This window comes from Pangasianodon hypophthalmus, chromosome 30, assembly GCF_027358585.1.
Source record: "Pangasianodon hypophthalmus isolate fPanHyp1 chromosome 30, fPanHyp1.pri, whole genome shotgun sequence".
Taxonomy (NCBI): domain Eukaryota; kingdom Metazoa; phylum Chordata; class Actinopteri; order Siluriformes; family Pangasiidae; genus Pangasianodon; species Pangasianodon hypophthalmus.
This window is the reverse complement of record NC_069739.1, coordinates 12,543,238-12,570,871: the sequence shown is the minus strand read 5'-3', so window position 1 is coordinate 12,570,871 and position 27,634 is coordinate 12,543,238. Positions and strand designations below refer to the sequence as shown.

Here is a 27,634-nt window from a genome sequence, read left to right as displayed (position 1 = left end):
ATTTTAATTTCACAATTTAATGAAAATTTTGTGAAACCCAGTCAATACCTATTAATGGGATTAGCTAAAAAACATATATTAAATGTGAAAAAATATGAAATATTAAATATGACAATAAATAAATGCAAGCCAACATGAACACATAAATTAAGACAAATAAAAGCACTCATTCAATTAAGAATGTCGCTGTATAAAGGAGGATATGCTGCAGTGACTCAGGTGGTGTGTAAGTCAGTTCTGTTTGCAACATGTTCTTTATTAACACTTTATTACTTATTACAGCACAAAGTTACAACTAAGTGACCGATGTTGTGTGTGTTAAGCTGCAGTATACTGTATAATCCTACCATCGGGATTCCTGTGACACTCACTCGCCCTCCTGCTTTTCCAACATGACACCAGGTGCATTGGGACATTTTGCTTTGAATAACAAAAGCAGTTTCTCTGTGTGATGTGCTTGGTGTCCATGGTCACCTGGGTACATTAGATGCAGATTTTTTTTCCCCTCTGTTTTCATGTCAAACAATTTTCTTTTCACCTCACATAATTCACATCTAATTCACCTTTTCAGTAATTCGGCTCCAGATTTTGGCCTTTCAGGTTCTGTTACACTGTTGAATAATATGCAGTGACCCCGTAAAGTTTTTACACACTTAAGACACACTTTCAAATGTATGAATTTCACTGCATTAGGAAATGTCAAACCAGCTGGCATTTATTTTAAAGAAAGCTACCACAAAACACCCTTTTTAAGCAAAATATTTTCCAAAAAAAATCATTTTTATAATTAAAAATATATGAATAATAGATATACTCTTCATAAAAAAGCATTTGGACACTTAATCCTATTCTGCTTGTCATATTTAATCCATAGTTCATGTGATGAACTACACCGTGTGGTTACGCTGCAAGGGGACCTGGATGAAATGAAATGTAATTGACTACAAACATTCACTATAAATTACATTGGGACCAGCTAGTTAAAAGTAATTGAAAAATGACTAAAGAGTGAAGTAAGTTTCAGGGAAAGGGCTAGCATCATCAGTTTGCAAAACGAAGGCAATTCTATTCACCTGATCAACAAAACTTGTTAAAAAAAAAAAATCAAAGAAGGACTTCTGTAAAGACATGCAGACCCAGAGAGACCAGCAGCAGACTAACTGTGTGTAAATTAAAGAAAATCAAGAGAGAAACAGCAGCAAGGATTTCCTCAGACATCAGCAAAAATTAGCAGATACAACTAGAGTTCAAACTTTTCAAACAGAGGGAGAGTACACATGCCTTTTTCCACTGGTGATAAACTGAGCTGCTTATTTGCTTCCATCAGGCAAATCAGCTTATGCAAACCTCTAAGTACTTTTGTCCTCCTTTACATAAAACCCCGATTAAGCCAAATCACAGTTTGGGTGGGTGGGGGGGGGGGGGGGGGGGGGATCTCAGGCAAGGACGCAGGGAGAACAGGTGCAGAGGAACATTCAGCAACATTCACCCCGACATTCAGGACTCATTTTACTGTAAATGCAGCTGCAACTGATAATATATAGATAAACAAATAAAGAAATATGCTATAGAAATATTTTAAAATTGGGCATTTTGCTTGTATTTCCTCATTTGTAAGTCGCTTTGGATAAAAGCGTCTGCTAAATGAATAAATATAAATGTAAATGGGTATACTAGAGAAACAGGCTACACAAACTTAAACTTAAAATTGAGTATTTTGAGTAGTTTTTGAGTTTGAATGTCAGACATAGTATTTCTCTTAAAGCACAGCGATTTTCCAACAATTACAATTTTTAATTTATTAATGAACAACACACTGCACTCTTTACCTGTTATGTTATGGCTACATTTAATGTTATTGAACATCTGCAAGTCTCGAGTTTTCAGAACAGAGGAGTTTCTGGTTTCTCTGTAACATGACAAGAAGCATTTTTTTGTCTCATTACCTTAAAGAGAATAAAAGAGAAGCTGGTGTGGAATGACTGTATGTCGCTGCTAATAATGTAAGTGATAACAGGAACTACGTTCTGTGTACGTTCTAATCATGGTTCTAATCTGTTTATTATTAGATTATGTGAAGCATGCCCTGTGAAGTGAGCTGTGATAGGAGCAATAATGTAGTATGTAGTAATAATGTACAATAAAGTGTGCTTTAGCTTTTTAATGTTTTTTTTAATGTTTTTAATCCATTTATTATTCGGTCATGCAGAGCGTCCACCATGCAAGGCCATGTGAGCACAGTGACCTAATCGTTAATGATGCAGATGTAAATATTCAGATCCGTGCCGCTACAGAAAATTAATCAACACCTTCTGATTTGAGAATTAAACCGTGCTGTGGTAATTATTGTAACACACATTCTCTGTTAAAAGAAAAATTACTTCATTAATTTGGGCGTCTCATAAATGTAAAACAGCTTCCTCTGTCCCTGTTCTCAGGACATAACATTTAGTGTGTTTGATTATACAGACGTTCCTTCATTACACTGACATCTCTGTTAGAATTCAACCAGATGATTAAGGTGCCTTGCAGAAGTTTCCGACGGCCTCTATTCTGGCCAGCAGCATCAGGCAATACTGTGCTCACAGGGCCTAGTTCGTGTAGCAGCCTGAGGTCACGTAGCTGTTCCCACAGTCCATCGTTTATGCCTGTCGAGATTTGTTTTCCCAATGTACAGCAGCTGGTGATGATAGACCAGTGCTTCTGATGTGCATCTCTGGTAAAAGTTTCCTAATTGGTGTAGACCACACGTAACATGCACCATATTTGTGGACCCAAAGTGGCCGCTGTAGGCTACCATGCATACATCTTCTGAAGTCCATAAATCAAATGTGAAAGCCTGGTTGTAGCTCCCAGATAATGCACATACAAACACACACCCCTTCCACACTAGATCAGCAAGGTGTGTGAAGCTGAGAAATATAAGAAAATGAAACCATAAATAGTACATGTACTCTTATAACAAGTACCGCATCACGTTCATTTTGTGACTTTGACTCAAAATCTTTCTCCTTATTAAGTGTTAATAGCTCGAGTGTTGGAGTACTGTGTTAGTAAGGAGCTGAAATTTGGAGGTAAACCATCAATGCTATATTTTTATTTTGTTATGTGACCTTCAGAGGCCATTTTTCTATTTAGTGACAAATCAGCTGCTTATTTGTCTTCTTTCAGGCAAACTGGCTTATGCAAACCACTCTGTCCCTTTTGTCTTACTTTACATAAACTCTGGTTAAAACTAAATCACAGTGACTGACACACAGACCGAGCTGAGTGAGAAAGTTTGCACACCCTCAGGACACAACATTTAGTGTGTTTGCTTATATAGGTGTTCCTTCATTACATTGAAATCTCTTTAGAATTCAGCCAGATAATTAAACGGTGAACTTTTACTTCATTTCCCTTTTTTCACTCGGAGCACAGCGGGATGCAGACAGACAGATGGACTGTGTGGAAGGTCAGTGGGGGTATTCCTGTTACATCATCTGCAAAGTTCCTCAGAAATAAAATGACATCCAATAATAAATTAAAAAAAGAGCACACTCACCGCAGCCATGAAGAGATGATAGGAGTTTGTCACCAGCTTTAGAGGACAGGTTACCTGCAGCTCTGACTACAGGTCACACACATCCAAGATGCACAAGAAATTCAACATGGTACGAGGTGAGCAGTGTAAAAGGAGCAGAGAGACATGATGAGAAGGTATTTATAACAAACCCTGCATCACGCTCACTGGGTGACTTTGTCTAAGGTCTCTGCAGGGTGCACACACTAGAGCAGAGGTCCCCAACCCCCAGGTCGCGACCCAGTATGGGGCTGTGGAAGAGTTGCTACGGGGTTGCAAGAATGTTCTGGGAAAAATGTCTATATATGCCACTGTATTATTTATTGCGTTCTTTAAGAGCCACTATCCGAATATTCAGCGAAGCTGCAGCTAACTAGATAGGCCAGATTCCTCTTTCAGCTACAACTGTCGCAGAGGACATTGAAGGGCAATTGTTAGAAAGGCCGAATTGACCGATGTTGACAAAAAGGCAATACTACTGGTTTATGTGCGATATATATTTCAAGACGATGTGAATGAGGATATATTGTGTGTGCGCTCAATGCCAACAAACACAACTGGGGCAGAAATTTTCAAGTCTTTGAATGACTACATATCAGGCAAACTTGACTGGCCATTTTGCGGTGGAATATGCACAGACGGGGCTGTCCGGTCTCACTACTCGGGTCAAAGAAATTGTGCCTGAATGTGAATCTACACACTGTGTCATACTGGGGGAAATGCTGGCTAGCCGTAAAATATCACCAGAACTTCACTCCGTGCTGAATGACGTTAAAATAATCAACCACATCAAAGCAAATGCCCTCAACTCCTGTCTTTTCGAACAGCTTTGTGAAGAAATGGAAGCAGAACACAAACCCCTTTGTTACACTCTGAAGATCCTTAGGGAAGATCCTTAGCCAGAATTATGGGTTAGGAGAGCCAATACAGAGATTTCTTTCAGAAACAAAGTCACCACTGGCAGCACACTTCAGTGACGAGGAATGGATAGTAAACTCATGTACCTGTGTGACATCTTCAACCTGCTGAATGAACTCAGTTTGTCACTTCAGGGGAGAATGACAACTGTCTAAGTTGGCAGACAAAGTGTCTGCATTCAAAGCCAAGCTGCAGTTTGTTCAGGGAAACTTGGTTTCCTCACTGTGCACATGACAATAAACGCTTTGAATCAACTGTGGGGACAGCGAGTGCCAAGCAGCACATTTGACATGTTTCCAACACTGTGTGGATATTTGGGAAAGAAAGAACCTGGGCCTTCTCTCTCCCAGCTGGTGTGCGATCACATAGCTTTGCTGTCAACCGAGTTTGAGTGTTACTTCCCAAAAGCAGGCAATCCAAGAATTGCAAAGGAATAGGTCCATGACCCAGTTGCAAATGTGCCCCATGAATCGTCCCTGTCAGTGCATGAAGAGGATCAACTCATTGAGATCGCAGATGAAAAGTATGTTTCAGACATCCTCTCAGACATGCAGGCTTCTGGATTAAAACAAAGACAGAATATCCAGAGATAGTTGCGAAGGCTCTTAAATGTTTACTCCCCATTCCAACTTCATACCTTGGCGAAGCTGGGTTTTCTGCACTGACAGCCATAAAACAAAGTTACGGAGCAGATTGAACATTTGCAACATGCTTCGAGTCTCACTGTTCCCCATCCCTCCTCGCTGGGACTGTATTATTGCAGGGAAATAAGCCCAGCGCTCCCATTGATTGAGTGTTATGGTGAGTAGAAATGTTTTGTTGTTTAGTTTGTTGTTGTATGCAATTGACATTGAGGTGTAATTTGACGATTTCATGTAAATTAAATGTTAAATAAATTAGTAAATTAATGATTGTTCTGATCGCACCTCAATCCTCATTTATTATTACTGCTTTTTTTCATTATTGTTTTAAAGTATGGAAAGTGGTAGCTCTGTGCTCAGCAGGATGGTAATTACAATGAGCTTTTCTTATTAAATATTTTGACAGTAGAAAATGTCCTTCAGATGCCTTTGTCCCGTATCTGACTCACTGAGCTGCTGATCTTAAACAGAATCTGCCTCATCTTTCTCTTCTGTGGGCCATTTCATTAAGACAAGTAGAAACGGTTTGAACATTTTTACTGGATGATAATGTACTCTAAAAATGCCTGGTTATCACATAATCGACCCTTTAAAAACACACAAGTCGGGGATAAAAATCAAAGGAAAATTTATTACAAAATCTTTGTAAATTCCTGTACATACAGAAAAAAAATTGCCCTCATTGTTATTCTTTCTGCAGGATTATTTTTACGAATGTGTGTTCGGTGATGCAGGACGTGTGCAGTAATTCTGATCTGTGTATAAAACACAGAAATGGGTGTGTCTTCAACATGTACTCACACTCATCACACTAAACACCTAAACACTCCATGTGTACTACACACACCTCATTTTAATACACACTGATTCTTCTGATCCTTATTATAAGTGCTTGTTGTACTTGTAACACTTGATCATTAGTAGGTCACATTATCATATCTGTAGTGCCAGGAACTCAGTAACTTCTCTGACACGCCCTGTTAAACCCTGTCTATATTTTATTATTCTGCGTTTAAAACTCGGTTTTGTTTTGGTTTCAGTAAGAAGCGATAAAAAAGAGCAAAAGCTTCGTATATTGTCTTTATACTGAAGAAAAAAACCTCTTTTCCCACAGGATGTATGTCACGAGAGGGAGGCGAAGGCAGATGCAAATGCAGTTAGAAGTTTTATTAATGAGGCTGGCAAACGAATCCTAAACAATGTCATGCTATGGCGCTGCTTCTCTTCAGCTGGGACTGGGGCTCTAGTCAACACAGAGGGAATCATGGATAGCTGTAAATACAAATCTAGTTTGACACTGAACCTGCAGGCGTCTGTTAGATAGCTGAAGATGAAGAAAAATTTCACCTTCCAGCACGATAACAACCCAAAGCACAAATCCAAGTCAACAACGGAACAGCTTCAGAAGAAGATGATTTTGGAATGGCCCAGTCAGAGCCTAGCTCTAATTCCTATCAAAAACCTGTGGAATGACTTGAACAGGCTGTGCACTGGAGTTCACATTAGTTTGATTCTTACGGCTCTGTGCAGAGAGACCAGCCTCTCCTCCGTTTATTATAATTGACTTATGTTACATTATATTTTTATTTGGTTAAAAATGATTAGTTTTATTTGTCTTAATTCATGGGTGTGTGTCAGCGCACTTTCTTTATTTTTATGTTCTTTAATTAATGCCAATAAAATGTTGTGGATGGAGCTCTGAGTCCCTGAGCGAGTGAACTAGCATGAGGACGTGTTTCTGATCGAGACTCTAAAGCTCTTCTATCAGTCGCTCTGGATAAAAGCGTCTGCTAAACGCTGCAAACGTCATAAACACAAACAGTTTAAACTCCACAGAATATTCCAGAGAGAAAAGCGCAGTAATCCCTGCAGATTATAGGATCTGAAGTCCATCAGGTCGAAGTTTAAATTTATTAGATTTCCTATACAGTTATACAGTTGGGGCATAAGTTTACATACATGTTGCAGAATCTGCAAAATGTTAATAATTTAAAAAAAAATAAGAGGGATCATAAAATTCGCATCTTGTTTTTTATTTAGTTCTGCCCTGAATAAGCTATTTCACATAGCAGATGTTTACATAAAGTCCACAAGACACAACAATAACTGAATTTACACAAATGAACCAGTTCAGAAGTTTCCATACGCTCGATTCTTAATCCTGTGTGTGTTTCCTGATGATCAGAGACTGTTTTTATGTTTTGTGAAAGTTGTTCATGAGTCTCTTGTTTGTCCTGAGCAGTTAAACTGCACACTGTTCTTCAAAAAAATCCTCCAGCTCCTGCACCTTCTCTGCTTTTCCAGCATCTTCTGCGTATCTGACTCCTTTCCATCAGCAGCTATATGATGCTGAGATCCATCTTTTCACACTGAGGACAGCTGAGAGACTCGAACACAACTATTACAAAAGCTGCAAACGTTCACTGATGCTCAAGAAGGAAACGCGACACATCAAGAGCCAGGGGAGTGTAAACTTTTGAACAGGATGATCGATGTAAATTGTTATTTTGTCTTCTGGGAAACGTGTAAATATCTTATGCAGCTTCTGAAGAGCAGTACTAAATGAAAAAAAATAAGATCATTAAATAAAATAATAATAATAATAGTTGGACAGGGTGCCATCGCAGGGCACTCACACACTACAGACAATTTAGCAATGCTAATCAAAACCAGAAACCAGAAACCAGAGAACCCAGAGGGAGAACACACAAACTCCGCACACACGGGGCAAAGGCAGGAACCTCAGAGATGTGAGGCAATATCACTAACCACTAAGCCACCACGCCCTTCTGTTGCTCAGACTCAAGTTCCTGTTAACATATCCGGATTTCTGTAAAGCTGCTTTATGACAACGTCTATTACTAAAAGCACTATACAAATTAAATAAAATGTAATTATTTGTATAGTGCTTTTAGTAATAGACGTTGTCATAAAGCAGCTTTACAGAGCTTTAAATTTACACACACTCAGGAGAATGAGTAAAGTACAAATGTTTTTCTGAATCTATGGGATTTTTATGAATACCAAATTTCTTGTGTAAATGCTCGTATGAATGATTTATGCAGAGGGGCTTCAGGTCCATCACCTCTCCAACTACACGCCACTGAGACACTTTCTTTCTGGATGCTATTCAGTTGTCTTATGTCTCTTGTCTATAGCCTGTCTCTGTGTAATCATATTTGCTCTTGCAATGTCTCTTCTCTTTGCCTGTCCAATGTATAATGTGTCTGCTGCACTGTCTCATCCTGCTGTACTGTTTGTTTATTGCACTGTGTTGTTGCTGCTGCACTGTATGTTTTGATGTACTCCTTGATGATGGCACCAAACCAAAACCAATTCCCGATTCTGATGTGAAAACACTCAGAGTGCAGAGAGAAACCACTCGTTAACAGACTGGGAGGTGAGTGCTGTACTGAGCAACAGAACAGTTCATAGCTAACTGACAGACAGAGCAGCAGTGACAATAACAAGCTAGTAGAGGGAACCCACTTAGCGAATAGCCACAGAGTTCCAATGGCTTTAAAAGTATAAGAATATAGACAAGTTTCTTTCCTTCATTTTTTTCTGATATTGTTTTGTCCAAATTTGTATTTCGACTTGTTCTTCTTTTGTAAATTTTGACAAATAACTTCTGCCGTTGGATTCTCACCCCAGAGGACTTTTTTAAAAAAAATAAAATTAATAATGAACATAAACTGAGCTGTAAGTGTAATAGTTGAGAACTTGTTCAGCTTTTCCTTCAAACTGTGGGCACAAATTTTGGCATTATTTAAATCATTCCTTTTAAAAGCTTAATTAAAGGCATGATGAAGTAGTCCACATCCCGTAAACACTATGATTTCATGACCTCAGTTTAGCATCTCATTAAGACATTAAGCTACGCGTGAGTAAATGTTGGAGCACAAAATAAAAACAGAAAGTAAAATAACAGCATGTGCTGGATCAAGTGCTGTTTTGTGTGCTGCTGAATAATGAACCATTTTGTTAAATTAAACCAAATGTTGCAGTGCTTAATGTGATCATTACAAGGACTATTTATGCAGAAATGTAATGGCAATACACTAGACTCCTATTAGTTCACATCTGCGAGGTTTTTCTTGAGCAGATACCTGTGAGATGGGTTTTTCACTAGCATATAGACCACTGCCTTTAAACCCCCAAAGTTCAGTAACTCTGTGTACTTTTCCTTGAAGCTGTCACTGGCTGAGAGAAATTACGAAGCGTGCAACCAGGAGCGATCACGCTGTTCCTTTCTCTATCCATCATCAACACAGACCATCAGAACCTGGAGAACATCAGGAGAGCACCACACCTTTCTCCTTACCAAGCCAGATGGACTCTATTCCTAAATCTAACCCTAACCTTAACCTCAGTAACCAAAACTAAACCTTTTGGCCCTTTTACTTTTTGAAATAAAAGCTGCTGTTTATTTTAAACTGTCAGACTATTCATTTACCTCATTTACATTTATCTCTTTCAGTCAATGCTTTTATCCAAAGCAACTTACAAGTGAAACTAATAATTAAGTTACTAATTATTACTAGTTAATGTTATTAGTATTACTGTGCCATTATTATGCAACACTTCAGTAGAGGATCACTTTAAAGTCCTTCTTGGAGTTAAAACAGGAAGTATCTGAGGGCCTCTCTCAGAAGAACTGACATAACCTCACTGCCATCTTGTGGTGATGCTACGTGATGACATCTTAATATTTTCTTAATAATGTTTTTCAGTAAACGTGGTGTCATTTAAATTTATGATATAGTCACATAAATAATAATCTGTATTTCATTTTGCAGTAATTGTAAGATTTTATATGACAGTATCATGAAAGTGCATTTATGGGAGATCACTGAGCAAATCCCTGTAATGAGTGTTTTCTCCATGTTACACAAGAATAAGCAAAATAATCTCTTATCGAAACGCAGTTGTCTTTCTGTTCCCTTCTAATGCAGCTGACCGTAAATCATTTTTCATGTAATAACTAATTTAGACTAAATGCTGCTTCCGTTTAGAAAGAGAAGAGGAACAGATAGCAGTGTATTTCATCAAACAGTGAAGACTAATTCATTCTGTGCGATAATGACGTAACTGTAGATATTATCTAGAGAAGATAAAATTTGAGGATAGGGATTACAGATGAACAAGCCTTTTGTTTTTATTATTGTTTATGTGCCTGGACTCTGGAGGTTCAGAAGATCATATTGTTAAGCACTGATCAGGTCTCCTAAACATTATTGTTGTTTAATTAACATGATGTCTCCAGTTTGTTTCTACATTTTTAACAATATGGAACCTGCACAGCGTAATAAGATGTGGGAGTTATGATAAGGTGATGTGTCAGCAAACTCCAGTTCCCAGAATGCCTTGTGGCCTGCAAACATGGCTGCCACAGACTATGATTCCCATCACTCACTCAGTCACCAGACTTCTAATCATACACACCTGTTCCCAGCCACACCCACAACTATACACACACTCGTGTAAAGAATATGGACATACCTGCTATCATTTACCTATTTACATTTTGTTGAACTTATATATTTTATTTAAGCGAAAAATCTGCCCTTAATTTGAATGAATCCACAATTAGAATTAATTCGTGTGGAATTACAGAGACAGGTGGAGAGTTTTAAAGGTTTTATGTAAATGTTAGCTGACCAAGAAGAAGAAAAAACAAGGAAAAACAGACCAAAAAAAAAAAAGAATAACAAAGAAAAGAAACAATAATAGGAGACGGTGTACAACAATGCGTGGGAAGGGAGCATCGAGATCGAGGACATAATTTCACCAACGGTTGCACATTTATCGCTAAATTAACAAGAAAAAAAAAAAAATCTTTTATTTTACTCACACACACGTCTCAAGAACCAGCTGTCCACCGCAGGTGAGGCAGTGGGGTTAGCATTCCAGGGAACAAGGGATAAACTGGGAGTTTCGGTAAGCTTGATGTCTGGCTATCACCCTCAATACAATGGCCAAGTAGAGATCGGACGCTTCCTGCACACTTTCTGTGCCAACAACCAGGAGGACTGGGCACAATTCCTCCCATGGGCAGGGTACGCACAGAACTCTCTCAGACACTCTGCCACCAAGCTTACCTCGTTCCGGCATGTTCTAAAGGAAGTTTGGTGGCAGAGTGGCAGACAGAGCAATAATCAAAAAACCAGGGAGAGGCAGAGGTCAGGGGATCAATAAACAGGATGTCAGAGAGTAGACAAAATGCACAAAACAAAGAACAAAGTCAAGATCAAGAGAATAAACAGGCTTAGTAATGTCAAAGACACAAAGAAATTGAGTGTATACTTCACAAAGTTCTTGTAACCGAGAGTCTCTTTTAAAGAGTGTGTGTGTAATTGCACGCAGGTGTGCACAATCAAAAGTCCGGCGACTGAGAGTGAGGTAGTGTGTGTGGTGGGAAATGGAGTCCAGGGCGGCCATGTTTGGAGGTTGCGGTGCATGTTGGGAACTGGAGTCATTAAATTAATAAAAGAAAAGAAATAAGATGGTCTTGGCGGGTTTGACCGTAGTCTTACACTGAACCATGGCTGGGCAAAAAATAAGTTTTAAGTAGTTTACATGAACATGTTTAATTAATTTTTATTCTTAACATCTTTTTCCAGAATTAGAAATATTTACAAAATACTGAACACCTCAGTTATCAACTAATTTAAAATTATTAGATAAAATAGAAGGAAATAGATAGCAATTAATTTCAGGATAACATGTTGTCCGGAATCTTCGAAAAAAAAGAACTTTCTGAAAAAATAGTAATATGTATTCAATTTTCTGACTGAACAAAGGTCAAAAATTAGAAAAAAACATAAACCGTATTTTCTTGTAAAGGACCTCCTCAACTGAAATTACTTCACTGCAGCATGTTTAAGAAAAATGAATTCAAGATTCAGAAAATACAGTAAGACTGAACTGAATTTGGAGATCTCACAGAAGAGGATGGTTAAGATTAAAGTGTTAGTAATACAGCTTTCACATGCAGGAAGAGTAATTTATTTAAACTAGTTAAATAAAGTCATCTGTCATAGACGACTTGATTAAAACAACACAGGTTTGATTTGATTTTTTGTTATTGCGTTTTACCCCTCTCAACCACCAGGGGCAGTGATTAACACCTGGATATTCTCTTGTGTGTGTATGCCAAGACCTTCATCACAAAGTCATATGACATCAATGATTTATACTTACTGTAAGTACTGAACGTAAACATCACTACGTGACGAGACCACTTGTACAGTTCGGAGCTATCCTGGGCAGCTTGTGACTTCAGTCGGGGTCACAGTTTTCTGTCCTCCAAAGCCAGAAGTCCAGATTTCTCTCTACAGTTTCTTTTCTCCCACTGTGGTAAGGATATTCATAACCTTTTCTGTCCGAGCTTACACTAGAGCTGCTACTGCTAGCATTTACTTCACTGTGTCTGATATAGCTAAGCTGTTGTTTGCTATCTTTCCAGTGCCTTGCTCCATCTCATGCTCTGAGCTATCAGGACTACAGGGCCGGAGTGTGTGCTTCGCTCCCTTGCCCTCCTGCCGAATAATTGATCCTCCCATTCAGCTGCACCAGTGCTAACAGATTGGAGTGGCATTCCACTCCGTTTTCCTTCAAACAACTGGAACCATCAGAGCTAATAGGCCAGAAAGTACTTCCTCCATTTCCTAACAGCGGCTTAGACTCCAATACAAACCCCTCCTGACAGCCCGAGGTCTGAGCCCCACAATTGAGACGCACAAGAACACCATGTCTGTCACTGCGCTAGGTATATTTTTTAACCATAAATTAAACCAATAGCCAGGCCACACTTGTCATTGCTGGCTCTGGCGGCGTATGGTAAGTTAGTTAGTATGGTAAGAGTTCGGCATCTAGCAGCTCACAGATGCTCAATGCTCCAGTGCCCCCCAAAGGCCCAAAGGCCACCCTGGAGCTACAGGCGCCTAGAGCCGGCTCCGGGGCCACAATATCCCCCTCCCCACCCCCTCACGACAACTCCCATTCCCCTACTACAGTATACAGTACAGGCGAGCACTAACAGGAACTTGACAAGTATGTTCAGAAACCATAATGACATTTATGCTACATTAAATGCACATCAAATAATTACATTAAGTTACATTAAATACTATAACACCGTAAATGACTTTGTTTACCCAGGTGTTAAACACCACCCCAAGCAGTTATCTGGGGTTCATAAAACCACAGGCTCCTCGGATCCAAGAGCTATGCGATGGTTCTGTGAAAATAAAATACAGATTTAATGTAGTAAGATGATCATGTAGACGTTTAAATATTTGCTTTTAAATATTCATGTGTGAAATGGCCAGAGTTACCATATACTGTATACCACACTTTACCATGACAGTCATGATTTAGAGGAAAAACTTACATTTAGTAACTCATCGCACCGTATTAAAGTTTCTCTCATCTCATTGTACTGCATCTTCAGGATACTGTGAGCCTCCCGCTCTCGCTCCCTCTCCTAAAACACAGCCGTGAAGCAGAAGAGGTTTAAACTTGAGTGTTTAATTTTAACATCCACAATCAGCCACTTTTCATTCAGTAAAAAAGAAACATCTTAAAATATAAAATACAATTTTTAATTGGTTCAAGTACATATAGCTTGTGGTGTAACCCGTCATGCAGCACAAACCTCACAAGTCCTCACATTTCTATTGCTATATTTCTGAAGTAAGGATTTTTACACTCACCATTGTTATCTCCTCACACTGCCTGCGTGTCTCAGAGAGCTCTTCCTCCAGCTGCTGAACCGTGCTTTGCAGTGTGTTCACCTGGGACATCAGGTCCGAGTTCTCACTCTCCAGCTGAGCACTGGACCCCACTGCTGGCTCGTATTTCTTCTCAGCTTCAGCCAGAGACACCTGGAAGGTCACAATTGCAGTCATGATTACATTTCTGAGGCTTCCCACTCTGACTCATAATCCTAAAATACATCCAGGAGGGTTAAACTTTAAATAGTAGTACTATAGCATTCATGGCTTAATGAGAGGAGAAGCTTACCTTTAGTAAATCATCACGCTGTTTTAATGTCTCTTCATACTGTGACTTCAGGATGCTGTAAGCCTCCCTTGCTCGCTCACAATCCTAAAACACAGCCATGGAGAAAATAAAAATGTTTACATGATGTTATGTTTACTTTTTGAAAGCGTGTATTAAACAAATGCTGTGTAGTGGTGTAACGATCTACAAAACTGGGACACATTATTTTATGACAAATAAACTTTATTATTTAGTCCATTAAACGTATTGTTCAATACCCAGATGCGTTGAATTGAGAGCCTCGTACTAAACACAGCTTGCCATATTGTTACATTGGTATTACATTTCCATATTGTTAGAGTTTATATACTTTCAACCACTTAATGTACTTGAGATCATCAGGTACATTATATTATCGAAAGTATGTGCACCCCTGATCATCACACCCATATGTGGTTCTTCCCCAAATCGTTGCCACAAAGTTGAAAGCAATTGTAGAGGAAGTCTTTGTATGCTACAGATTTAAGATTTCCCTTCACTGGAGCTAAGAGGCCCAAACCTGTTCCAGCATGACAATGCCTCTGTGCACAAAGCAAGCTCCATGAAGACATGGTGTGTGAAGGTTGGTGTGGAAGAACTCAAGTGACCTGCACAGAGCCCTGACCTCAACCCCACTGAACACCTTTGGTCTGAACTGGAACGCAGACTGTGCTCCAAGCCTTCAGCAGTGCCTGATCTCACTAAGAGTTCACTTGCTCTCTTGGCTGAATAGGCAGAAATTACCACGGCAACACTTCTAGTGGAATTCATTCCCAGGAGAATGAAGGCTGTTATAACAGCAAAGGAGGAGCAGCTTTGGAACAGAATGTTCAACAATCACATATGGGTATGATGGTCAGGTAGTCATAAACATTTGGCCATATAATGTACTAGCCTCAGCAAGGTCCCAGTAGAAAAGGTGGGCACTCAGGGAGCTTTGGCTGCAGGGTTAAGGCCTGGGAGGCATGTTGGTGTTGTGGGGATCGCAGACATTTCCAGGACCGGTGTCCAGTCATGGAATTGGAAACACTGGTCCAGCTCCCTGATGTGCTGCATGCTTCCCATGATTCAATTGGGATGTACTGCTTAACTGTGAGTATTCAAGGGAGTACATATCTGTGTACCACATTTTTACAGTACTTGTGTATATTTGTTTGTACAGCCACCTTGGGTATGAGAAACTTGCTACATTAATAAGCATTAAGCATGCAGGGTTGCAGAGGCGGCTGACCACGGCACGCTTTTTTGTCATGTTTTTGTCAAAGCATTGTCTATCAGTGATTCATAGAATTATGGATTATATACTGGTTATTGTTCTTTAATACAAAAGCCGGTCATACAGACAAGTGAAAACATTGAATATGCTTTCAGTGAGAATTCACTCAGTTTATAATGAATCATGCAAGGTATCTTTTTTCCACATCACTTTTCAAAACAAAATTACAGCTCCTATCTCCTCCACTTTGACGTTTAATGTGTCATTTCTGTAGGCATAATAGTCATTTAGTAGTAGTCATTTCTGTAGGCTCATTAATAAGGTAAGCAGAACGTAGTAATTTTCAGACTTTTTCGATCGCTTTAATGGGGTGGCAGTCTAGGGTGGAGAAAACTTCTGTGTTAGCTCACTGTTAGACAATGAGAAATTTTCCAGAGATGTTGTAGTGGGGGTTCTGTTATTATATTATATTCTCATCATATGACATACGTAACAGCACTGATCAATAATAACTCATCATTGACGCAGCACAGATAACACGAGTCGTCACATTATTTTTGAAGAAACTGCTTAATGCAAGGATTTTCTCACTTACCTGCTTTATAACATTACAAGCTATGTCTGCCTCACATAGCATTTCCTCCAGCTGCTGCACTGTGCTTCCCAGTTTGTGCATGTGGTATATGAGGTCCGATTTTTCGTTCTCTAGCTGAGCATTGGACTCCATCGCCTGCTCGTATTTCTCCTCAGCTTCAGCCAGAGTGACCTGGAAGTTCAACAACCAAAGCCTCTTGGCTTTATTTACTTCTACACACACATTCAACACAGTCCTAAAACACAGTCATGAAGTAGAAGAGGTTTAAACTTCAGTGCTTAATGTTCACATCTACAGTGAGCTTCTTCAGTTCCACTTTTTGAAAATGTGTACTAAACAGATGTTGTGTGTTGGAATTAAACCTGAAATATGGACTGTATTATTATGCTATGATTTTTCAGTCAGTTCCAAATTTACACATCAGCTAGAGGTGACAATTAATACAGGTTAGCCATAGCATGATGATTTTTGACCCCTGCTCAAGTGATATGAGAGACACTTGAAAACTACACTTTTCTGTTTGTGCAGCTAAAGCAGCAGTCAGACCTAAAGCAGAGAAAAGCATTTTCTGAGAAAGGTTCACTGAAGGGGAAAGGAGTTTTGTGGTAAAATTATGTTTTTTCTCTTGGTCTGCAAGGATTTTCCTGTTAGTATATTACCTAATTAACAAGCTCTTCATGAGCTGCGTCAGGTGTGAAAAGGTCGTAATGTTGCTTGAGGAACATCATTTCCATTGTTCAGGTATTTCATTTTTATTTTTTCCTGTATGATTGTAAAAGGCACTAGTTTTATTATATGTACCTGCTCGCTTGTTATTATAGTGTTAAAAGGAGAGAAAACAAAAAGTCACCAGGTCTGTTCAGACTGTAGTGCTGCTCATCATGAACATGAAGAGCCTTCACACACAGTTCACAATAGCAGACCCTCTTTGAAATGCCCAGAGGTACTGGATTTACTTTTCTGACCCACAACTGACACATAGTGTACTACAGCAGGCAGGACTTAGCGAGAGGAAAAACTTACCTTTAGTAACTTCTCATGCTGTTCCTTCATCTCACTGTACTGTGAGATCAACGTGATGTGAGCCAGACACACGTCCTCATAATCCTAAAACACAACCAAGAGGTTCACACTTCAGTGCTAAATGGGTTGCTTCACTTCAATTTAAAAGGAGTATTTTCAAAGCACTGTGAATTTTGATCAAGGAGAAACTGAGGACTTGGACCCATGGACTTAGGTGACTTTTTGTTTTGCAAACAACGAAAGTCCCAAATAAAATTTCATAATGAGATTAATTGTCTAAAAGAGTACTTGTATCAAAACAAATCTGAGTGACTCATAATTGCACTATCCGGTGTCACCCAGAAGAAGATGGATTCCCTTTTATGGGTTTCTTGTCACTGGGTTTTTCCCCATCACTGTCATCTCAGACTTGGTCATTAGGGATCAAAATCTACATCCAGATTTCTGTAAAGCTAAAACTTATCTCATAGAACACCTCACTGAGACTCCCGCGGGGGGTGGTTTTACACTTCATATGTTTACCCTAACTCAAAAAACAAGCAGCTCAGGAAGAGTCCATACTCTGGTCCATACTCAACATGGGGGTAATCAAGGAGTCTCACAGTGACAGTGGTCCCGTGCAGAGAGTGTCCGGTTCTGTGTGTACTTTAGAAAAGTCTAAGCAGTGTCTAAGTTTGATGCGCATCCAATGCAACACATTCACAAATTGCTTGATCAGTTAAATGTGGTTCACTTTTATTCGATAACGGATTTATTTTTTCTTTATTTTTATGAACGGTGATTTAATTTGTGAAGAGATGGGCTGAAAAGTATACAGAGAAAAAAAATCAAGCATCTGCTTCGGTCTCTCTGAAATCTGCCTTCAGTTCCTCACTCCCATCACTGGATAATAAGGTTTTCCCATGATGGTGAACACTGACATGTGAATTCATGAGCCTCTGTATTACAAAAACAGTGACTCAGATATGGAGTTAAAAATTGGAGGGAATGCTCATGATTAAGGCTCAGACTCGATTTTGCCTTAGTTTCATAAAAATAAAGCTTACCTTTAGTACAGTTTCATTAAACAAAGTCCACTTGGAATCTAATTCCCTCAGCTCCTGACTTTTTCGCTCCCTCTCCTAAAACACAGCCATGGAGCAGAAAAGGTTCAAACATGTGCTTAATGTTCACATCTACAACGCACCACTTCCACTCAAAAAAGTAGCATCTTAAACTAGAAATACAATTTAAATTTCTCATCATGCAGCACAAACATCACAAGTCCTCACATTATTTCTATAGAAACTGCTTAATGCAAAGATTTTCTCACTTACCCTTGTTGCCTCATTACACCTTCTCTGGGCCTCAGAGAGCTGTTCCTCCAAATCATTCACTGATTCTTGCAGTATGTTCATGTCACCCATCAGGTCAAACGTCCCATTCTCCAGCTCAGTAATGGACCCCATCGCCTCTGCGTATTTCCTCTCAGCTTCATCCAGAGAGGCCTGGAATGTTCAACAACCAAAGATTGTTGGCTTTATTTACTTCTACACACACATTCAGACACTTTTGAGGACTTGATGCATCATTTATCAGAGCAGCCTGAAATGTTTTGGGGACAAATCACATTAACAGTTGTGATTTAATGAGAAGAAAAGCTTACCTGCAGTGATTCTGTTTTCTGCTTTAAAATTTTTACTTGTGCATCAGCCTTGGACTTCACAAATGTGAGAATACCCTGCCCTACGGCACACTCCTAAAATGGGGCAAAAGAGCTTCTAACTTGAGTGCTGAATGGTCACATCTACAATCCACCACTTCTATTCAATAAAAAAATCATCTTAAATGAGAAATACAATTTTTATTTTGTTCAAGTACATATATCCTGTGGTGTAACTCATCATGCAGCACAAATGTCATGAGTCCTCATGTTATTTATAAAGGAACTGCTTAATGTAAGGATTTTCTCACTTACTGTCGCCATCTCGTCACGCTTCCTGCGTGTCTCAGAGAGCTCTTCCTGCAACTGCTGCACTGAGCCACACAGTGTATTCACCTGGGATACCAAGTCCAACTTTTCAGTCTCCAGCCGAGCATTGGACTCCATCACCTGCTCGTATTTCTCCTCAGCTTCAGCCAGAGTGACCTGGAAGTTCAACAACCAAAGCTTGCTGGCTTTATTTACTTCTACACACACATTCAGACATTTCCGAGGACTCAACTCATGACTCTTCAGAATAGCCTGAAATGTTCTGGGAACAAAGGACAAAATGTCACCACACTGTGACTAAACAGGAATAAACACACACACACACACACACACATACACACACAGTTCACAATAGCAGTAGTGGTTATATGAAAAAAAAAAAAACTTAAAAAGAGGTTAAAAAAGGGTAAAAATGAAACATTTACTGCTTAATGTCTTCAATGAGCCTCTGCAGTTACACTTTATGAAAATGTTTATTAAAACATCAGTTCTAAAGCCAGAGGTGCCAATAAATAAGTAAATGGCAGCAATATATAATCAGCCCTAACAGCAGAATGAAGATGTAGCGATATGGGGGCGATATATAATCAGTTTACTGAATCTACTGTGTCCATACAATATTAGAATATGTTGATGATGGATTGCAGAAGATTTTCACATACCTGTTATTAAAGTGTGATTTATTGATGCCATGAATAAGTACGCTACAAATAAATAAGGCTTTAAATCTGTCACTGAGGATGAAAATCAATGAAGCCATTGAAAATATGTCACAGATTTCCAAATATTTTTTTAGCCAAAAATGGTTTTCATGTCATTCTTGACAAAGCCATGGATCTTTAGACAGGATACAAGCATTTTTTTTCCTTCACAAGTAGGATTTCAGAAATATATCATGTGTTGGGGATTTTGTTTTATTAATGGCAAGAAAGCTTAGACAAGTTGGAAATACGGTTGCCCCAAAATCTAAATTTTGATCAAATCTGGCTATATAATCTTAGATACAGTTTAGGAGTCAATTTATATTTAAATTCAAAATAAATTTTTAAATATATTTTTAACCATATTTTAAATCACATATACAGGGTGTCTGAAAAGTCAGGAACCAATGGGAGTTAAACTACATAAATGTTGTGATGAGTTGCTACAATGTGATTTTGCATTTATTTACTTATTTATTTACACTTATTTATATATTTTTTTCTTACAGGTGAAAAAGAGCATTAACATTGGGTGAAAGGGTAGGGACAGTGCTTCCTGGTACTTCTTGATACTCTTATTGGTTCCTGACTTTTCAGACACCCTGTAGATAATATAGATTTTATTATTTAGATTTTAATGGAAAAAAACATGGATGGCTCAAGCTAGCCAGCTAACTGTGATGAGTGATATATATTTTCCTCTTCAACAGTGAACTGTATAGTCAGTGTTATAGATTTAGCTATACAGTATGTCTGTTTGTTGATTTTTCTAAAGCTAATTATTCTATTTACATACAACTCATTTAAAGGTCAGAAGCGCTATATTGTTTACTTCTGACGCTGTGAGGAACCATGTGGACGTCAGTCCGTAAACTGGGAAGAAACTCATAGTTAAGAAGATGACCCCAAGTTGACAAGTAGTGACCTCGAGTCGAAAGCAACATAAAACCATCTTCTAAACATCCATATTCGAAATGCCCAGAGGTGCTGTATTTTTTTTCTGGTCCACAACTGACACACAGTGTACAACAGCAGCCATAACTTAGTGAGAGGGAGAAACTTACCTTTAATAACTCCTCTCTGTGTGTTAAAGTTTCCTTCATGTCGTTGTACTGAGACTTCAGGGTGCTGTGAGCCTGACGCTCTGCCTCATAGTCCTAAAACACAGCCATGGAGCAGAAGAGGTTTAAATTCATTTCAATAAAAAAGGAGTAACCTGAAATTACAGTGAACTTTAGTCAAGTAGAAACTGAAGACTTGGAAGCATGTGAACTTAAGTGACTTTTTGATATGCATCTCCAAATAAAAGTTCTTAATGTGATCCAGAATCTAAATGAGCTCTAGTACCAAAACAAATTTTGAGAAAAGAAAAAAGTTCTTAAAAGTTAAAAGTTAAATAAATAAATGTTCAAAACTTGAAACATGAAACACTGTCTGGCCAAAGCTTGTTTTATCTCTCTTTCTGAAATGTCACTGACGCCCAGGAGAGGCTGGTATCAAAGAGCTAGCAGCAGAGCCTTCAAAGATTTAATAATTTCAGTATGAGGTTTCATTTTTGACACCCACATTAGATTATTTTCAGTTAACAAACATCTTAAAACGGATGAGTTTGTATTTCTGTTCACCAGCAGCCGTATGAAACAACGCTGTGAGCTAATCGGCCCAATGTACGTCTAATCTGCCCTAACGAGCCTACTGCAGTGCAGTCACACAGCCTATCAGTGACAGGCGTGTCAGATTTCACCTGCATCGGGGCTGATATTTTTCAGCCTGCTTTGGGGACGTGTCTGCAACACATCAGCAGTCATGTTACAGATTCAGTCGTAGGTGTAAAGAGCGTTACAGACTTGAAACTCTAAAAAAATTTAAATCAAGAATCACTGCTCAACCCTAATAGTTTCACTGTTAAGCTATTGATAGAAATTTTATCCTCATGTCTCATATCCTCTTTGGGATAAATTCACAGGGATAAATTCACATATTTACAATATATTTTTTTGTGGATCCATTTATTTCTGTAAAGCTGCTTTGTGACAATGTCCATTGTTAAAAGCGCTATACAAATAAAACTGAATTGAATTGAATTGAATTGAATATCTAACATCACTACCAGCCGTCACGGCTCACGCCCCTCAGGCTCCAAACACAAGTGAGTGTGCAGATATTTTCTTTTCTCAAAATGTGCCATATTGTTTGTTACTAATATTATTTTAAAAAGTATTGTTTAATGTGAGGCTTTTCTCACTCACCTTGGTTTTTCTCTCGCACTCACTGAGAGCCTCACAGAGCAGTTCCTCCAGCTCCCTCACTCTGTCCTCCAGGCTGGACCTCTCGCTGTCCACTGGACCACTGGACACATGGACCTTCTGATTCTTCTCCTCAGCCTTGCTCAGAGAATCCTGAAAGTGCACCATCCAAATGTACACTACATTCAGGCGTTTTGAGGACTGACAAAGAATTCAGGGAGACAGAAGAGTACTAAAGAAGAATAAACAAATACACAAACACTTTTGTGTTTTCTGTAAATTGGCAGACAGAATGTTTCTGTAGACTTCTAAATTCATTCTGCTGCTACCATCATGAGTTCCATCATCAATCAAGGTTAGTGAGTCTGTTCCAGAAGCAGCCATGCAAGCCCAAGCCATGACACTACCTCCACTGTGCTTGACCCATGAGCAGATCAGGAGCAATCTCATGTTAGTACATCAGTGGTTTCTTTCTTTTTCAGGACATTCCAAATTGCTGTATTGGCTATGCGCAATGCTTGTACAATGGCTCTGATAGATTTTCTGTCTTTTCTCAGCTTAAAAATGGCTTGCTTTTCTTCCATATACAGCTCTCCGGTCTTCATGTTGGTTTATCCTTTTTAACAACAAACCCAGGGCTCAAACCAACAGTAGACATTCAGAGCTATTAATTCTTTAAACAATCAATCTAACAGGACACACCTGGGCAACATGAAACCCCTGTCAGTCACATGTTCCTATATTTTTGATCACTTGAACAAATGAGTGGCTTCAAACAAAAGTGCCATGTTCTAAGTTGTTTAACACGTATAGATGTAAATATCAGGAAATGAAAGCTGAAATTCTGATCAATCGTCTCATATTCATCTTTTGATCTCAAACCTAATTGTCTTCAGTGTATAGCAAAAACAATAGAATTGGCCTTGCTGTTCCAATACTTTCGGACGGGACTGTATCTATCTCAGTGAACCAGGACACATGAGCAATTTAAACCAGGGGAAAAGCTATACAGGAGATATGTTAGCATCTATTATTTTAAATATAAATTATAATCAATATTTTATTAAAAACTGGAAGCTCTGAGTGATAATGAGTCTCGTTACATACTGCACCTAAACCCTAATCTAGGACAATGGCTAACAGCTGAGCTAATGTAGCTACCTAGCTAATACCTAGCTCCTGCTGGAGTCACCAAAGTGTCCATAACTGAGTGTTTAACTCAGAGTCATACATGCAGAAGTACAGGTGTATGTGAGTGTGGTTTGGTGAGTACCTCAGGGACAGCGCTGTCAGTCTGTGTGACACGGAGTCCATCCACATCAGACATCGAGCCTGAATCCAGCAAAGAAACATCTACAGAGACCTTCTGGACTGGGTCTAAACACAAACAGTGTAAACAGTCAGTACACTCTCAGTTAAACACACAAACACTTTTGGAGACTCATCAGTTCTGCAAACAGCCTGAGATTTACTGAGGACAGGTGTAAAAGACAAAAGGGGTCCAGAGAATATCGAAACATGAACTGAAAGATAAAATCTCAGCTTCAGCATCACAGACAGCTGCTGGACTGCAGCGAGACGGGATCGGATCTTTGTGAAAATGTAAAAGGTTTCCAGACACAACCAGATGTTCCAGATGTTCTGAAAAGATGTAATGATAAATTCTAAATATTTAAGGAAACATTTGTTTTTACACCATTCAAGGAAAATTTATAAAGTTCTCAAAACAGAATACACTACGCTAGCTAATCTAAAATCGTTAGCTGCATTATTCAGTTCTTTATTAAACAGGATTACTGTACGGTGGCTCATTTCAGGCAGAATGTAAATTATTTAAGGTTAATTAATTATTTAAATGCACTTATTATTTCTAGCAGTTTCACTATTTTGTTTTGTCTTTTTATTTTGTTTCTCCTGTTTTTACTCTCACACCAATAAAGCACATGAAAACTGAAAACTGAGAGAGAGAGAGAGAGAGAGAGAGAGAAACTGAAAGAAACAGAGAGAGAGAGACAAACACAGAGAGATAGACAGAGAGACAGAGAGAGAGAGAGAAACTGAAACAGAGAGAGAGAGAGAGAGAGAGAGAGAAACTGAAAGAAACAGAGAGAGAGAGAGAGAGACAAACACAGAGAGATAGACACAGAGAGAGAGAGAGAGAAACTGAAAGAAACAGAGTGAGAGAGAGAGAGAGAGAGAGAGAGAGAAACACAGAGAGAGAGAGATAGACAGAGAGAGATAGACAGAGAGAGAGAGAGAGAGAGAGAGAGAAACACAGAGAGAGATAGACAGAGAGAGAGAGAAAGAGAGAGAGAGAGAGAAAAAGACAGACAGACAGACAGACAGACAGAGGGAGAGAGAGAGAGAGAGAGATGGTGTACCCTGGGGGAGAGATGTGTCCGCGTGCTCTGCTCTTCTCTCTCCATCTCTACGTTTCTGAATGTAATAAAAACCTCCTGCGGCGGCGGCTGCAGCTCCAGCAGCATACAGCAGGGGGCGCAGTGGAAGATCTGCTGCTAAACTCATGAAATGCAGAACTCCGTTAAACAGGCTGTGAGTTAGAAAGTAAACACCGAAACTCCGCCTTTCTGTTCTTCACCTTTTTTCTGTTGCGTCACAATGACAGGACACACTCCAGAAGATGCACAAGTTTCATCCAGCAGGCTTCCATCATCATCATCACCATCACCACCATCATCATCATCACCACCATCATGATCATCACCACCATCATCATCACCACCATCATCACCATCATCATCATCATCAGTGATTAATGATGTACACCTGCTCTTTTTAAGAGTTTTATAAGACCAGACTGCAATATTTTATTTAATTCCTCTCCTCTCCTACTGTCCCTAAACTGACTACTGTGTGTAATAAAACTACATTAACACATAAAATATAAATCTGTTTCTAAACAAATCACACCAGGAGTCTAATATATAAAACTATCAGTGCTGTAATACAGAGCAGCTGCTTTTCCTCCTATGCAATAAAACTTAATTAGACAATATTTTAATTTGGCCTAAGTAAACAAACCTGAAGACAAACAATAAATGAATATGAATGATTAATTTATTCACTTAACAGTATAAGTATGGAATCCATTTTATATTATTGTTACAATAAATAAATTACAGTAAGAACATATTTTATTTCCATAACAAAAACAGATGTAACAGATAAATATAAATACAAATATATCACTGAATACAAAGATGTCTTTTCTACATGTATAATATAATGTTTCCTAAAAGCATATGCAAACAAAACAATACAAAATATTGTGTAAATTCATTACCTAGAATATACTTATTTCTTTTGATAAATAAAAAGTATAAATAATACTATACAGTTAAAATGGTTTAGGACTCCTTCATCATTACACCTGTGTGTTTTTCCAGATATTAGGAAAAAGACAGATCCAATAGCTTGTATATATGGCATCATCATTAAGGGCAGAAATTCTTAAAGCAGTATTTTAAGAGCAGCACATGCATTCTCTTTAACTGAGAGACTTGGATAAGCAGGAAAACCAACAGCACAGGTTATATGGTGAGGAGGCATTTTAATGTGACTGGACTTTGGATAATTTTCGGTAACGTGATAATCCTAAAGCAGGAGTGTCCAAACTCCAGCCTACTGCCATTTCTGAAACAGTCTGAGAGATACTTCAGAAATAAAATTAAAGTTGTTCTGCTGTTAATAAAGTTAAAATATGAGGTTCCTAGTCTGAACACTGGCTGTAAAATCAAAACTAAAAACATATCTTTTTATGCTTGCTTTTGAATTTTTCCTGTTTATTTATTATTAATTTTTGTTATTATTATTATTATTATTATTATTATTATTATTATTATTTCTTCAATGACATTATCATTATTATTTATTTATCGTTCCCTGTCTGTATTTTCAGTCTTTTGTTATTTTATAATTTTATTCTTATGTATGTACGGCACTTTGGGCAACTATTGTTGCTGTTGTTGTTGTGAATGTGCTTTATAAATAAAAACACTTTACTTACTGACTTGTGACGTCATCTACAGGTGCATAAATACATTAGGCCTTGACTGTATACTGTACAATAACAGTTAATATAATAATATCAGTTACAGTATGTTTTGTAATCGTCACAAATAGGAAAAAAGATTGAAATAAAGTATTGTTTTGGTATGATGATCTAATTAAAGGTATCAGATCAGTATTGGTATTGAATATTTTTAATCAATACCCAGCTCTATGGCAGAAACAATGGCACAACTGTAGAAAATGGTGAGATTGGACTATATTTTCAAAAGGTATAGTTAGGTCTCCTACTGCAATATCCAAACAAATCGCCTTCTATCATTCCCTGTAAGAACGGCGTGTGCACGGTGCAGCGCAGTGACTTTTTCAGAAATGACTTCACTTATTCATCTACATTTCAGCTATCGGCTTCTCGTTGATTTCTAGAGCCCAGTTTCTTGATTATAGTTCACATTAAAAAAAGCTGCAGGTGGAACAGAACAGTGCAGATGTAAAAGCACCCAATGTTCAGAAAATGTGACTTCAGACAACTTTATATCTATATTTTAGTGGTAGCGTCACAAACACAGAGGCTCGGATACAAGTGTGCAGGTTTTTATTTAATACCATCAGCCCAAAACCCGCAATCATTTAAAAACACGCAGGGAGCTACATTACACAGATAGCGGACTAACAGTGTGTTTGAAAGGCAAAAAAGACAAAATCAGCCAGAAGTAAATATCTAAACAAACTGACAAAGTTCACCAGCTGCTGTTTTGTGCAGTCTAAACAGTCTACGCTCACCGTCCACTTTATTAGGAACACCTGCACATTTATACAGTTTTCTAATCAGCCAATCAGGTGGCAGCAGCACAGAGCATTAAATCATGTAGATGCAGGTCAAGAGCTTCAGTTAATGTTCACAATGAAGAAAAAGTGTGATCTCAGTGTCTTTAACCGTGACATGGTTGATGGTAGCAGGAGGGCTGGTTTTTCAGAAACTGCTGATCTTCTGCAGGGATTTTCACACACAGCAGTCTCTAGAGTTTACACAGAATGGTGCAAAAAAACAAAAAAAATAAATCCTGCATTCAGAGGGTTTGCAGGCTGAAATACCTTATTGATGGGAGAGATCACAGGAGAGTGACCAGACTGTAGACAGGATGTAGTAACTCAAATAATCACTCTCTACAACCATGGTGAGAAGAAAAGCATCTCAGCATGCACAACACATCAAACCTTGAGGTGGATGAGCTACAACAGCAGTCGAAGGTTAAAAAAAAAAATCACCTGGTCTTATTCCAGTCTCCAGCTGTCCGGTGTGGGTGAGTCTGTGCCCATGAGAGCCTCAGATTCCTGTTCTTGGCTGACAGGAGAGGAACCTGATGTGGTCTTCTGCCTGTTGTAGCCCATCTACCTCAGGTTTTGATGTGTTGTGCATGCTGAGATGCTTTTCTGCTCACCACAGATGTAGAGAGTGATTATTTGAGTTACTACATCCTTCCTGGCAGCTCAAACCAATCTGGCCATTTTCCTCTGACCCTCTCTCATCAACAAGACGTTTCCACACACAGAACTGTCGCTCTCTCTCAATGTTTTTGTTTTCTGCATCATTCTGTGTAAACTCTAGAGACTGTTGTGTGTGAAAATCCCAGGAGATCAGCAGTTTCTGAAAAACTCAAACCAACCCTTCTCAAGTCACAGAGA

General features: G+C 38.7%; 1 protein-coding gene across 2 annotated transcripts in view; it reads right to left on the bottom strand.

The window, feature by feature from the left end:
• Positions 1–11,443, bottom strand: part of LOC113528801 (putative C-type lectin domain family 20 member A) — a 30,175-nt gene extending 18,732 nt beyond the window's left edge. The window contains exon 1 of one of the 2 annotated variants that reach the window (XM_026917524.3): positions 10,976–11,443. The gene's annotated coding sequence lies outside the window, so the exon portion shown is untranslated. Of the gene's footprint in view, positions 1–3,544; positions 3,669–10,975 lie in introns of those variants that run through there. The other variant, XM_026917526.3, reaches the window with a different exon arrangement.
• Positions 11,444–27,634: the final 16,191 nt, after the last annotated feature.